Source organism: Adiantum capillus-veneris, chromosome 11 (assembly GCF_014529385.1).
Source record: "Adiantum capillus-veneris isolate H3 chromosome 11, ASM1452938v2, whole genome shotgun sequence".
Lineage (NCBI taxonomy): Eukaryota > Viridiplantae > Streptophyta > Polypodiopsida > Polypodiales > Pteridaceae > Adiantum > Adiantum capillus-veneris.
Window position 1 is genome coordinate 31,764,072 of NC_140941.1, and position 14,565 is coordinate 31,778,636.

The window sequence follows — 14,565 nt, forward strand, 5'->3', positions numbered from 1 at the left end:
GGCGGCTTTATGTTTCTATGTCTTGTAACATGCATATGTAAGCATTTGTGTCGCATTGTGATGTGCCAACTACTAAATATTCCTAATTGGATGAGATTGTCTGGGTATGTAATTTTAGTGCATCAAGACACCCGTGGAAGATCAGTACGGTCTGGGTGTGATGGCTAATTTTACTATGCCGAAATATCAAGAGTCCCAATTTGGACGAAAGGAGAAGCTGACTCCTTGATCAAAAGAGCAAAAAGGAGAAGCTAACTCCTTGATCAAAACAGCCGAAAGGAGAAGCTAACTCCTTGAGCAAAAGAGCAGAAAGGAGAAGCTAACTCCTTAATAAAAAGAGCAAACTGATTCTCCCCCAGAATGTCCCTCAAAATGACCCTCCAAAATTTTTCAGCTAACTTGAGTTGTTTTGCAGATATGTTGTAATCGCGGACGATTACTCTTTTTCAAGAAGGGGAGATGTAACAACCTGCTGATGTGTCGAAACCCTCATTTTGCTGAAACCCTAACCCTAAACTCAAAAACCCTAATTCTGTTGAAACCCTAACCCTAAAATCAAAAACCCAAATTGTGCCTGAAACCCTCATTCTGCTGAAACCCTAACCCTAAAATCAAAAACCCTAATTCTGCCTGAAACCCTAACCCTAACCCTAACCCTAACCCTAACCCTGATTTGCTGACGTGGCGGGTTGAAAACGTGGCCTGCTCTACGGACACTAACACGATTTACGAAAAGCTGGCAGCTTTTGGCATTGCTTTTTGGACCAAGAGCTTTTGAGTTTTGAAGGCTTTTCACTATAATTGCTTTTTAGGCCAAGGGCCTTTAGATATGAGATTAGGGCTCATTCTCTGGCATGCTTCTTACAGAAGGTGCAAAGTCTTGAGTGCCGGCTTGTACAATGTTGATGCAATATAAAGAAATACTGAAAGGGGCGCCAAGGTTTGGGGCCAATACTCTCTGGGGTGGAATTCCGCCACTCCGTGTCGCATGTCGTCTCTCTCTTTCAGTTTAATTGTTATTGAAGTGCTAAAAGTTTGTTCAATTTGTTCTTTTCTATTGGCACATAGTGCCCGCCTTGTGACACCATTCACAAAGGTGAGCTTTGCCTTGGTCATAGAGTGACACAAAAGAGGTTGGAGTTTTGACGGACTGAGATTTCTTTCCTCTTCTATGGTCCTTTATAGGCTCACCTAGCCCAAGGGCTTCCACTATAGGAGCATCTGATACCACTATCATAAACGGGAGTGCACACTACCAATTAGTGGGCTGAAAATAAATAGAACTTGAGAGGAGAGAGAGAGAGAGAGAGAGAGAGAAGGGAGAAGATTGACACGATGTTGGGGACAAGAAGATGGGTTAGTCCCCCCCCTTAGAGAGAATCTTTATTATGGGGAGAATCTTTTTACAAGCACAAGATCCGGAGAAAACCCCTTCATTCTAGATCTCAAACTCCACGGTCGTTCTCTTCTCGTTTTCTGAGAGAGAGAGAGAGAGAGAGAGAGAGAGAGAGAGAGAGAGAGAGAGAGAGAAACCAAACATGAGACACAAGAAGGTGGAATTCCTTCCCTAGAAGCATTGGCCCTCGAGACGAGCGCCCCCGAAGGGTATTTTTTTTATATTGCAAAAGATGACCAATACAAGTTGTTATCACAAGTGCTCAAAGCCTTCTTGATCTTTCATGAGACTCAAGCCTTTGTCGTCTTCAAGAAATGCTCAAAGAGAGATCGCCCAAAAACTGATGATCCCCAAAAATCACCTCAAGGTGTCTTTATACAGGTAAAAGCCTAGCCTTTTGGATGCCCTTAAACGGAAGGTATCTGAGATGAGAGCTAGTCTCTCAGGTTTCTCAAGTAGAAGTGTTTGCTATTGTGATTCACCTTCTGTGCTTAACGTACATAAAGGTTTCACGGAGGAGAGGATTTCCTTCTGTAGATTGAATAACCGTAGTAAAATGGTTCCAAATCTCAACAAAATCAGCTCCCAAATGAGCTAAACACAAGTTGAATGTCTCGGGTCCACAATCCCATACATGGTTGCAAATTTCCTGCTCCAAATCATGTTTTAAGCACACACCAATGCACTCCAATATATGTATCATCAAAGGAAATCACTATGGTTGAATACTCTCCTCCGTGAAACCTTTATGTACGTTAAGCACAGAAGGTGAATCACAATAGCAAACACTTCTACTTGAAGAGAGAGAGAGCGAGAGAGAGAGAGAGAGAGAGAGAGAGAGAGAGAGAGAGAGAGAGAGACAAGAAGGCGGAATTCCTTCCCTAGAAGCATTGGCCCTTGAGACAAGTGTCCCCGAAGGGTATTTTTTTTATATTGCAAAAGATGACCAATACAAGTTGTTGTCACAAGTGCTCAAAGCCTTGTTGATCTTTCACAAGACTCAAGCCTTTGTCGTCTTCAAGAAGTGCTCAACGAGAGAGATCGCCCCAAAAATTGATGATCCCCACAAGTGCCCTCAAGAGATCTTTATATAGGTAAAAGCCTAGCCTTTTGGATGCCCTTAACCCTTGGATTTTCATTTGTCCGACCTTTGGCTTTTCATTTGTCCGACCTTTTGCTTTTCATTTGTCCAATCCCTTCGCTTATAAAAAGAAGGGCAACCCACTTTCTAGGGTTAATTTGTGTTATGCGCCTAACTTTTAGGGCTGATTTGTGACAACCACCACCACAATTCGGAGATAGGCGCAGCTGGACTATTAGAGATATTTGTGTTAGCCGTTGGCTGCCCATTATGATTGTACATATGCTTAGTTGGTTTTGGGAATATCTATGCATTGTATGAGCCATTGAGTCTAGAGTCTTGTGTTTCAATCCAACACTTGCACACCTCACTTTCTCTGCACAGTTGGAGCCTCGACACCCCCATTGTATCTGTCAGTCCTGGGCTTGGAGCTGAGTGTGCTGCCAACCAAAGTCTGTATTGGTCTATGATTATCGTCAAACTTCTATTGGGTTGGAGTCTGTTGTTGTGTCATTGAGTAGAGTCTTGCTTTGTTTGATTGCTCTATAGTATTGTTCTGTGTTTGGAGTGAGATTTCTTGCATATTGCACTAAGGACCACCGATAGACTGCACGACATAGATTTCTTGCTACATTCTCATTTTTGGCACGCCCGGTGGGATTGAAGTCTCACTCTACTGCTAAGCGTACATGGTCGAGTGGCTAGTTGGTTTAGTCTCTCGCACTCGTCTGTCCACCCTCATCTTCATCTAGTTTGGTCTAGCCGATCTAGTCTCTCGCCCTTGTCTAGTCTGCTAATCTAGACTGGTTTGGTCTAGCTTGTTCTAGTCCGCCTGCAACTTCGTCCAACTTGGTTTAGCCTAGTCTAGTCCATTTTCGCCCTCATCCAAGTCTGGTCTAGTCTACTCCGGTCCTACCTAACCTAGTCTAGTCTCGTCTCATTTGGTCTTGTCCGGCCTAGTCGAGTCTAGCCAAGTCTACTCGTCTAGTAGGTCTAGATTGTCTAGCAAGTTCCAAGGTCTTCTTGCCCATAGGTTGGGTGGATATGTTGCTACTCCATGACACATGCAAGGCAGTCTAAAGACTGACCAAGCCTCCTAAGGAGACCTCTGCAGTACTACTAGACCAGATGATTTCCAAGAGAAGGTCTTATAGATGAGTTAGGGAACTTGGATCTCCAACCCGATGAGACTTTTGAGAGCTCATGAGAAGAATGAAGTCTTTGGTTGCCAAGAATCCCTAGCAACCAAGAAAATTCATGGTCGAGAAGTGGATGGAGAAGGCTCTCCCCAAGAATTCTCAACAGAAGCTACGGAGGACTCTCCAACTTAAAGCAACTCTGGAAGAATTTGTCACTGCCGCTACCGGGATAGAAGGGGCAAAGAGGCTATTCAAGGACCCCCCTAGGGTAGAGACGACCTTTGTCACAAGACGGGCATCACGTGCCAATAGAAAAGAGCAGACTGAACAGATTTTTAACACTTCAATAACAACTGACTTGAAAGAGAGAGACAATACGCGACACGGAGTGGCGAAATTCCACCCCAGAGAGTATTGGCCCCAAACCTTGGCGCCCCTTTCGGTAATTCTTTATATTGCATCATCAAAGTACAAGCCGGTACTCCAGACTCTGCACCTTCTCCAGGAAGCATGCCAGAGAATGAGCCCTAACCTCATATTTTAAGGACCTAGGCCCCAAATGCAATTTACAGTAAAAAGTCTTCAAACTCAAAAGCATCTGGTCCAAAAGCAAAGCCAAAAAGCTGCCAACATAAATCAGGGAATCCGTACAGCCTACGAGGTCATCAACCAACGCAAAACGCGGAAATCCGTACAACTTGCCACGTCATCATGCCAGTGCAATTTTTGAAAATCTGTCACGTCATCAGTTTTTACGTGTGTGTGCGCGCTTTATTTTAATCCTTTGTCACTTCAAACGGGGTCCTCATAAGTCGGTAGGACTTCTTCTTCTGTTACTTGTTCTTCTTAGGGTTTAGGCCCCTCGGCCGATAGCTCCATTCTTCAATAGGTCGACACGTCAATAGTTTGTTACATCTCCCCTTCTTGAAAGAGAGTAATCGTCCTCGATTACAGCATATCTGCAAAACAACTCAAGTTAGCTCAAAAATTTCTGAGGGACATTTCGAGGGACGATCAGTTTGCTCTTTTTATTAAGGAGTTAGCTTCTCCTTTCTGCTCTTCTGATCAAGGAGTTAGCTTCTCCTTTCTTCCCGATCGGAACCCTTGATATTCCGGCGAAGTAAAAGTAGCCATCACACCCAGACCGTACTGATCTTCCACGGGTGTCTTGATGCACTAAAATTACATACCCAGGCAATCTCGTCCAATTAGGAATTTTCAGTAGTTGGCACATCACAATGCAACACAAATGCTTACAATGCATGTTACAAGACATAGAAACATAAAGCCGTCGATGAACACTCCCCCCACAAATAACCATCCAGGTCCGGGCCATGAGCTGTTCAACGACTCCCTCATCACTCCTCTTGCAAATAACGTAAAAAGGTTCGGGCCATGAGATATAGAGGCCTTTTACAACCAAACGCCCCCCAGACCGCAACCTGCGTCGTTTGGAGGTGCTGAGAGTAACCACTACTCAGACTTCTTAATACTCCTCCCGCATAACCATCCAAGCCCGTGCCATGAGTATGAACAAGCATTCTCAAACATCATTTCTCACTACTCCACCCAAGAGTAAAATCACCAATTATTGAAACCAGTATTAAACTAGAGTCAAACAATTCAAATCGGCACCAAAACAGGTTCAAAACAGATACCATCCATTTCAAATAAATTCCAAACAGGATCACCAAACAAGATCAAACAAAACTCAAACTTAAAAAGCAATCTCGATATCAATCGAGCTCGAAAAGTCGACTAACTTTCCATCCTAACACCTGCACCAAAAATTAGGGTTAGGTTTCTTCCATAAGGTCGTAGCCGAGCACAGCATGGTCCATCAGCTCTTGGACAAACAGTGTTTCTTTGGCGGCGATGGTAGTCCCAAGATAGCAAACACACTGGATCTCTTGCTCGTGAAGAGACATCTGCTGGGAGATATCGAGAAATTTCAAGTTATAATCTGCTAGGGTTTCCATGGCAAGCATTTCAGGATACCCCACTCTGCCAGAAGTTGCACTCCGAAGGAAGATGTCGAAAACCATATAACTTCGGGCAAAAATTTTCTTGAAAGCTTCCCAAGTACTTGGAGTATGCTGCTTGGTAGCTATCAACATCTGCATGGCACTGTCTCTAAGAAAAACAGTGACTCGAAACAAATCTTCGATCTCGAAACAAATCTTGAATCCTTCTTTTGCAAGTGATCTTAATGGCTTATGCCCTGTAAGACATGAGCGGTGAAGACGAGAGCGCGCCCGATGCGCGATGAAGTAAGGGTGGGAGTGGCTAATAAGTCCCGGTTGGAGAGCGAAGATACCTCAAATAAAGCTCTGTCTGCTCTTTTGTGAGACCGGTATGCTTTCAAAAAAGCATATGCCTGATGCTCTGATACCACTGTCACAAGACGGGCACCACGTGCCGATAGAAAAGAGCAGACTGAACAGACTTTTAGCACTTCAATAGCAACTGAATTGAAAGAGAGAGACGACACGCGACATGGAGTGGCAAAATTCCACCCCAGAGAGTATTGGCCCCAAACCTTGGCGTCCCTTTCAGTGTTTCTTTATATTGCATCATCAAAGTACAAGCCGGTACTCCAGACTCTGCACCTTCTCCAGGAAGCATGCCAGAGAATGAGCCCTATCCTCATATTTAAAGGCCCTAGGCCCCAAAAGCAGTTTACAGTAAAAAGCATTCAAACTCAAAAGCATCTGGTCCAAAAGCAAAGCCAAAAAGCTGCCAACGTAAATCACGGAAATCCGTACAGCCTGCCACATTATCAGCCAGCGCAAAACGCGGAAATCCGTACAACTTGCCACATCATCATGCCAAGGCAATTTTCAAAAATCTACCACGTCATCAGCTTTTGCGTGTGTGTGTGTCCAGGTCCTACTTTATTTTAATCCTTTGTCACTTGGGGCCCCATCAAACGGGGTCCCCATAAGTCGGTAGGACTTCTTCTTCTGTTACTTGTTCTTCTTAGGGTTTAGGCCCCTCAGCCGGTAGCTCCGTTCTTCAGTAGGTCGACACGTTAGTAGTTTGTTACAGCCTCAATACTCATAGAAAGTGCATATGACCCCTTTATTTCTTTATGCAAGGAATTGGAAGCTTTGGAATTACATCGAGCTCTTCAAGAGGAGAGGTCCTTCTCTCTTTGGCAAGAGAAGTCCCCGCATCAAGAAGCTTTCGACCAGATCAAGAGAGAGTAGAAGAGCTCAGAACTCACTAGGAGTCTAAGCACGTGCTTTGATGTAGCTCATGTCCATCTCTAGGGCATCATCCACAAGAATGCCCGCTTCGGGCTTATTGCCACTTCTGTGAGAAGCCTCGAGATGAAGACAAAGATTGTTACCACCTGAAGGGATTGCGACAACTATAACAGAGGTTCGCCCCTTCTAAGAGACTAGGACATTCCAAGCCAAAGATCTACAACAACACATGTGAGGGAAACTAGAAACAACTGAACAAAACTGAAAATAGAGGGAGAGAGAGAGAGGAGAGACGACACGGCACAGCGGAGTTCCGCACCTAAACGCATTGGTCCCAAAGATTGGCGCCCCTTTTCGGTATTTCTTTTATGCTTCTCAAAATACAATGTCTAAGTGTCCTCCTCCTCTCAGCGCGGCGCAAAACTGAGCAGAAGTGAGGCCCTGGGCATACTCATAAAGGCCCTTGGCTAAACTCAAAGGAGTTTCATGAAATCTAAAAGCATATGGTGCCCAAAAGCAAGCGCCCCATGGGCTATCCATAAAACGTGGAAATCAGTCAACGTAAATCTAGGAGCGTCCATACCACACTGCCACATCGACAGCCCTACGCAAATTTGGTCCCATGCTTTATTTTTAGAGGTTTTACGCCCCTCGGCCAGGTTCTAGATTTTTAAACCTAACCCCTTCTAGCCACTCGGCCATGATCTACAAGTTGGTAAAATTTCTTTCGTCTTTCATTAGAGTTTTGGGCCCTTTTTGTATGAGCTCCATCCTTCAGGCCATGCCACGTCATCACTTTGTGACACCCCTACTCTTCAACAAGGGTTGGCGCTTGCCTCCAACACGGTTTCCCTCTACGGCCATCCAAATCACATGCCCCCTTTTGCTGACTACCCCTCCTATGCAATTCGTCCTAGACAGGAACTTTTGACCTACAGGGGTTATGGTGCCATTATGCTACCAAAATCAGGTCGGAAACCTGCATTTTCAGCCCTCGCTAGGTTTGGAGAGCTCTATGAGAGTGTGAACTAAATGTGCAAATCATATATTTTCAATTGAATAAAGAAATACCGAAAGGGGAGCCACTCTTTGGGGCCTATAGGGTGTCGGTCTCGTATACGCAGTGACATTCTAGTCGTTGGACGCATCTATGTTCTCTTTTCTTCACAGTGCTGTGTAAAGTTAACAGGTAATTGAAATAGTACAGTTCGGAGCACTCATCTTGAGCAAAGTTCAACATTCACTTCCGCAACACCTTACATTGGTATCAGAGCTTTGGCAGTGTTCTGTATCACCATAGTTGCCACGGAGTTTCGAAACGTTTCATTTGAAACGAGTTTCACAAGTTTCGAAACGGTTTCGTCCAAGAAAGAAACGCCAAAACAGAAGTTTCGTGCAAACTAAAGAAATGTACGTAAGTTTAAGTGGTATAAGCTGAGATCTATGTTTTAAGCATTACCTTACAATTAGACATGAAAAAGAGGGAGAATAGGACTAACTTTCATCATTAGAAGCAAGACAAAAGCTACATTCATGACATTGAGGATTTCATGACCGAAACAAAGAACAAGAGGCTTCAAGGTTTACATGTAACATGAGTCTTGACTTTACCTTGGAAACGTCCAAACTCATACAGAAACGTTTTGTACGTTTCATGAGTGAAGAAACGCGTTTCTTGGCAACACTGTGTATCACTCAAGGAAAGAACCACAGAATTTTGTTTTGCTTGTTGCGGTCACATGTAACCCAAGTCCACTTGGGCATGTCGATTCCTAATAGTGTTTTTGAAGAGTGACAGGAAACCCAAGAAAGAAGGGCTTGTCTAGCCTCCCCTTGTGCCTCTTTTCACTCATTGAGAGCAGACCGTGCACTTGGCGGCCGGCCAATCGACGTGAGGTGCGAAAAAGAAACCTTGGTGTGAGCACAAGGCCGCCAAGGGGTGCGGCCGTGGAAAAGAGAAGAGCTAGGGTAAGAGAAGACCCTTCTCTAACACAGATTGCAAGCGAAAGCAGAACTTCAAGAACCTCAAGACCCCCAAGAACCTCAAGAAGCCAAGTTCCTCGTGAACTTAAGAACCCAAGACTTCACTGTATATGGTAATCACCCGAAGCAGAATGGATACTTCGCATGGAGGTGATGAGCATGGAAGTGGCGAAAAAGAGTTTTCCCCACCAGGAGGTTTTTCCGACCCTCCCCCTTCCCCATCTACGCCAAGGATTGCACCAAATCCTATGGAGGCTTTGGTCAAGACAAGGATGGACATGATGTTACAACAAGAAGCACAACATGCTACCTTGGAGCGAAAGCCATAGTTGACACGTACGGTCACGTACGATGGTTACACGTACGAAGACGTGCGGTACTAATCGAACTAAAAAAAATTAGACGTACGTTGACGTAACGTACGATGCAAAAAAATACATCATATATTTTTCAGAGCTTTTACTCTATTATGAGTAACTACTTAGTATTAAGTACATACAACTCAAAGGAGATGTCTTACAAGTAAGAACATTAAAGATTTGGCCATGGACATTGGAAACGGCAATGTTCGAAAAAAGATGATCATGATTGCATTTGATTTCATAATTCATTACATAAGTAGAGAGTCGAGGCTCGAGAGATACAAGTGACAAAAAGTAGTACAAAAAAGTAGTGACACAACTCATAGTCTCATGGCCCATGGGTACAAACTTTAAAGCATAAAGAGAGAGTTCTAAGTGCTCATATCGCTCTCATCACCGAAGTTGTGGTCCGAGCTTGAGCTAGAGGTAGCTGCATCATCCTCATCACTACTTGCATCAGATGCACTAGATGCAAGACCATAATCTCCCTCACTAAGGATGTTGCCCTCATCATCAAACCCTGGCTCTCTAGGATCCGCAGGTCTAGAAATGGACACATTCTCCAAAGTGGTGTCTGCCATAGTAAATCCGCTACCCGAGCCTCGCCGCACATAGGTCCTGGGTGTCCGTGCCGACGCTCTTCCACTCCCACGAGCAACCGAAGTGGAAGCTCCTCTACTTGTAGTTGCCAAAGCTCGCACAACCACCTTCTTGCGGGACCGTGTGCGAGAGACACGGCGATCAATCTCCTCCAACTCCAAGTAGAGGTCTCGAAATATTTGCTCCTCCTCTGGATCGCGATCTTTGTTGAGACTCTTAAGAGTCTCAATGGAGAGCTTGCATTCATCTACATTCACCTATTTGTCATTTACAACATGCAAGAAGATTAATGGAGTTAGCAATTTGGTATGCCAAAAATATGAGCACATGATACATCATACATATTACATCATACATCATACATGTGAAAGCATAAATAAAGAGTATGATGTAGCCAACTCAATTACCTGCCTAGCCATTGGCATCTCGTGCATGGACCTCAACATGCGTAAATTGGAGCGACAATAGATAAGCCGCTCCAATTGCTTCGTAGAAAGCTTGTTGCCGATCTTGGTGTGTATAAGAGAATACGCCGACCAATTCCGCTCACATGCACCCGATGAGCAATCCTAGAGCACATAGATGATAGAAGAGAGGCATGAGATTTGAATTGTGGGAATTTTCAATTGAGAGGTGACTTATGTGACATGTCACATGAATGATGAATGTCAAATGATGACATGATTGAGATTATAAATTTATAATTTATGGTATGGTATTATGTATAATTATTAATATATATGATATACCTGTCCAAGAACCCTCAATGCCACCCTTTGAAGGTGAGGCAATTGATAGCCAAAACATTCCCACCAAAAAAGAGGCTTCACTAACGAATCCCTCTTCCAACACACCGAGGAAGCGAATGCCGTGGCTCTTTGGTCTCCATAGTTGATGAGCTCTTGGAGAAACTCTCCATGGTGTTCTTCATTGAGTATCTTTGGAAGGTACTTGTCGCGCTCCTCTTGAAGTGCTTGATCCGCAAAGATTGATGGCTTTTTGAAAGCCGGATGCAAGAGGGCGGCAAAGCCATGGATTGGTCGCCTCATCCAATCCCACCCCTTTTTAACAAGGAAGAGAATGTCATCTCTCTTTGGAGAGTCCTCCAACACATCACTACAAAGAGAGAGAGAAAGATAGTCAAGCATGGAAGGGTAGAACCGTAGATAGAAAAAGACAACTTACAATGTACATAAATCATAAGGTGATATGTTTACCGTGAACCATCGGGTGCTCCATCAAGAATGGTGGATCTCTCAATCTCCTTGTAAGCCTCCTCCATGAAGTGGTAAAGGAGACCTATGGTAGACCCTTCCATGTCGGTCATCCGAAGCACCTTATACAATGGCAATACCACCATGACAAGACCCTTGACCTCTTGCCAAAACTCCTCCTTCAAGCAAAACCGTTGGATGGCCTTTGCATCTTGTTGGGATGATCTCTTCTTCAATCCATGCTTTGAACTCATCCGAGACCATTGTCTTTTGCAAGTTGGTTTGCACATCATAGAGGCGCTCAAGGAGGAGCCACATAGCGGCAAAGCGTGTTGCGAAAGGCTTCTTCAACTCCAAGCCGGAGTAAGTGCGATATATCGCAAGTACTCTCACCTTTTTGTTGATGAAATTGACGATGGAGAGGGCTTGGGATAGAATGTCCTTTACCCAAGGTAGGTCGCCAATGTCCTCCAAGAGGAGGTCAATGCAATGTGATGCACATGGAGTCCATACTATGTGTGGATACTCCGCCTCTAGCCTTTTGGCCATGGAAGCACAATTGGAGGCATTGTCAGTGATTACTTGAATGACGTTGCTTGGACCGATCTACATATGGAGAAAGAAGGGAAAGTGAGAAGAGCCAAGGCAAAAGACAAAATTGAAAATAGTAGATACTTGAGAGTGGAATCAAAAATTTTACCTCTTTTATGGCTTGACGAATGTGGCGGTAAATGAAGGCACCCGTGACCTTTTTCCCCCTTGCTCCCGCATCAACCGCTCGCAAGAAGTAGGTGCCAAGAGGGCATGAGACAAGGATATTAATGATTCCCCTCTTCTTGCGGTCACTCCATCCATCGGTGAGAATAGAGCAACCATACTTTACCCATCCGGCACGCACGGGGTCAAGAGACTTGTCGATTCGTTCCCTCTCTTCATCAAGCTTTTTGGTGCGCATGTCATGGTATGACACTCCCGTCCACCCTTCACATGGACCAACCGCGGCAATAGCCTTCACCATGCGTTTCCAACGATCCATGCGAAGAATATGAAAAGAGAGATTGCACTCAATGATGGTGCGTGCAATCTCTATCTCCGCTTGTCGTTGCCTCTCTTTGAGGAAAGACAATGGATCGGAAGTTCCACCCACCGTTTGTGCAAGAGTAGCTTGCTTTGGAGGCCGCCCACCATGACTTCTTTTGCTCTTCTTTGAGACGCTACCACCCTCGATGGAGGCCATGGTAGCGCCGCCGGATGCAACGGACATTGATGGAGAAGCATCCTCTCCCGAATCGGAGAGATCATGGTCGGGCGGAACCACCTCCTCCGATGCCTTTGCAACCGCCTTGCGCGTCTTCAAGGGGAGATACTTTGCTTTGCACTCTTGGAGAATGTCGTCGAGGATATTCGGACAAGGACCCGCTTCCCCTCCCACCTTGGTCAAGTGGATGATAAGGCGGGTGGAGCTTGAGGTCATGGTCTTCGGGCAATATTTGCAATACCATTTGCAAACATTTTCCTTGTTCTTCACCCTTTCAAAGTAGCGGCAATGCTTTTTGAAGGCTTCATGAAGAGCGGGCGGCATTATGGAGAGCTTGAGGGATGGGGAGTGATGAGAGAACTTTAGAGTAATGGAGAGCTTGAAGGAGATGGATGGAGATGAAGGGAGCTTAAGGAATAATGGAGAGCTTGAAGGAGATGAAGAAAGCTTGAGCCTTGAAGGAACAATGGAGAGCTTGAAGGAGATGAAGGGAGCTTGAAGGAGTAATGGAGAGCTTGAAGACTTGATGGAGTGCCAAAGCTTGAAGCCTTGATGGAGTGCCAAAGCTTGAAGCCTTGTCCCTTGATGAATGGAGAGAGCTTGAGGGAGCTTGAGTAGGGAAGGAGATGAATGAGAGAGCTTGAGGGATATATGGAGAAGAAGAGAGGGTGGGCAACCTTACATAGGTTTTGAGGAGAGAGGGAGAAGAGGGTTAAAGAGAGAGCATGCTTCAAAATTCAAATTCCATGTGCCATGGCCATAGCCCATGTGGCTTTGTGTGTGTGTGTGTGTGTGTGGATGTTGGGAGGGGGGGGGGGGGGGGGGGGGGATGGCACATTGGCTTATGATGCCCCAAGGCCCCCAACGTTCAATTTTTAACGTTCAAAAACTGCCAGCACGTGGCGCTACAAAACGGTTGTAAAAACAATCAAAAAAGTCCGCCAACGGTCACTTTTTTTTGATCGGACGGAACCCGGACGGAACGGACGGGACGGGACGAAACGTTCGACGGACGTGGACAACCCTGGCGAGAGCATAAAGAAAGAAAGGCTATCTTGGATCACGAGCGCGAAGAAAGAAAAGCACAAAGAAAAGCAAAATTGGATCGCGAACGCGAAGAAAGAAAAGCAGAAAGAAAGGCCGACTTGGAGCGTGAGCGCGAGCAAGCGCGCTTGGCGGCCGAAGAGCACAGGGCAACCTTGGAGCGTGAGCGAGAGCAAGCCCGTTGGCGGCCGAAGAAAGAAGGGCAGCTATTAAGCTTGAGCGTGAGCAAGCATGCGAAGCCCAATGAATAGCGGCCGAAGACAGACGAGCGGCCTTGGAGTTAGAGCGTGAAGCGCAAAGAGGCCAATGCATGCAAGAGTTGGTCCTTCACGTACTCACCTCAAAACCCAATCCGGCCAAAGATGTTGGTGGTTCATCAAGTAGCAGAGACTCGAACTACAACAATCCCGTCACAAAGAAGATCACGTTCAGTAAGTATGACGGTAAGATGGATGCTAGTGTTATTCATTCTTGGTTGCATCAATTTAATGCTTATTTTGCAACAACTAAGAAGACAGGTAATAGCAAGGTTTGGGGGCAGCCATGTACCTTGCTGGTGATGCCATCAATTGGTACCACGCATGGCAAGAGGCACAATTGGCCGCGCACCTAGAGACAGCCGAAGAAGACGCACCCCTTTCCTTCAATTGGGCCGACTTCCAAGACAAGCTCAAGGCGTGGTCTATGCCACCCCAGTACCTAGCACGATTAAAGGACGATTGGCACAGTCTCAAGCAAAATGGTTGCCAGTTATGTCTTTCTCTAATCGTATTTTGCAACTCGGCACCCAATTACGCAAATCGGATGATGAGCGCAAAGAGGCTTTCATTTTCCGGTTGGACGACTATATCACGTTTGATGTCGCAGTCCTCGACCCCGTAGATCTCAACAAGGCGGTAGCGATTGCTCTCTCCCAAGAGATGAAGCACAACAAGGGAAAGCCTAAGGAGAACAAGTCATCGCAAAGTACCTCTCAGACTTCTCAAAACGGTAAGAATGGTAACTCTTCTAACCAATCTTCTACTAGTCTCTCAGAAAAGAACTCACAAAATGAACCTAAGGGTAAAGCAAACACAATTGCTAAACCTAAGCTCACTCCAAATGAAAAGGCAAAACAAGGAATTTTAGGAGGATACATCACGTCGGACGAACAAAGCATTTATTCTAAAGAAGGTCGTTGTTATCATTGTCACATCAAGGGTCACATAAAAGAACATGTCCTAAGCTTGACTCAAATGAATCTAAAGAACCCACAAAACCCACTTCCTTTGTCAATGCA

General features: G+C 45.2%; 1 protein-coding gene and 1 pseudogene across 10 annotated transcripts in view; both read right to left on the reverse strand.

Moving 5' to 3' along the window:
* Positions 1-14,565, reverse strand: part of DIS2 (Arp2/3 complex, 34 kD subunit p34-Arc) — a 140,414-nt gene that overhangs the window by 67,927 nt on the left and 57,922 nt on the right. The gene's annotated exons all lie outside the window — the stretch shown is intronic.
* Positions 9,272-12,995, reverse strand: LOC147447072 (uncharacterized; annotated as a pseudogene). The gene is made up of 7 exons (XR_015189710.1): positions 11,883-12,995; positions 11,685-11,816; positions 11,378-11,590; positions 11,016-11,251; positions 10,520-10,875; positions 10,178-10,339; positions 9,272-10,027 (listed from the first exon to the last, which is right to left on the reverse strand). The product of XR_015189710.1 is annotated as an uncharacterized LOC147447072 (transcript).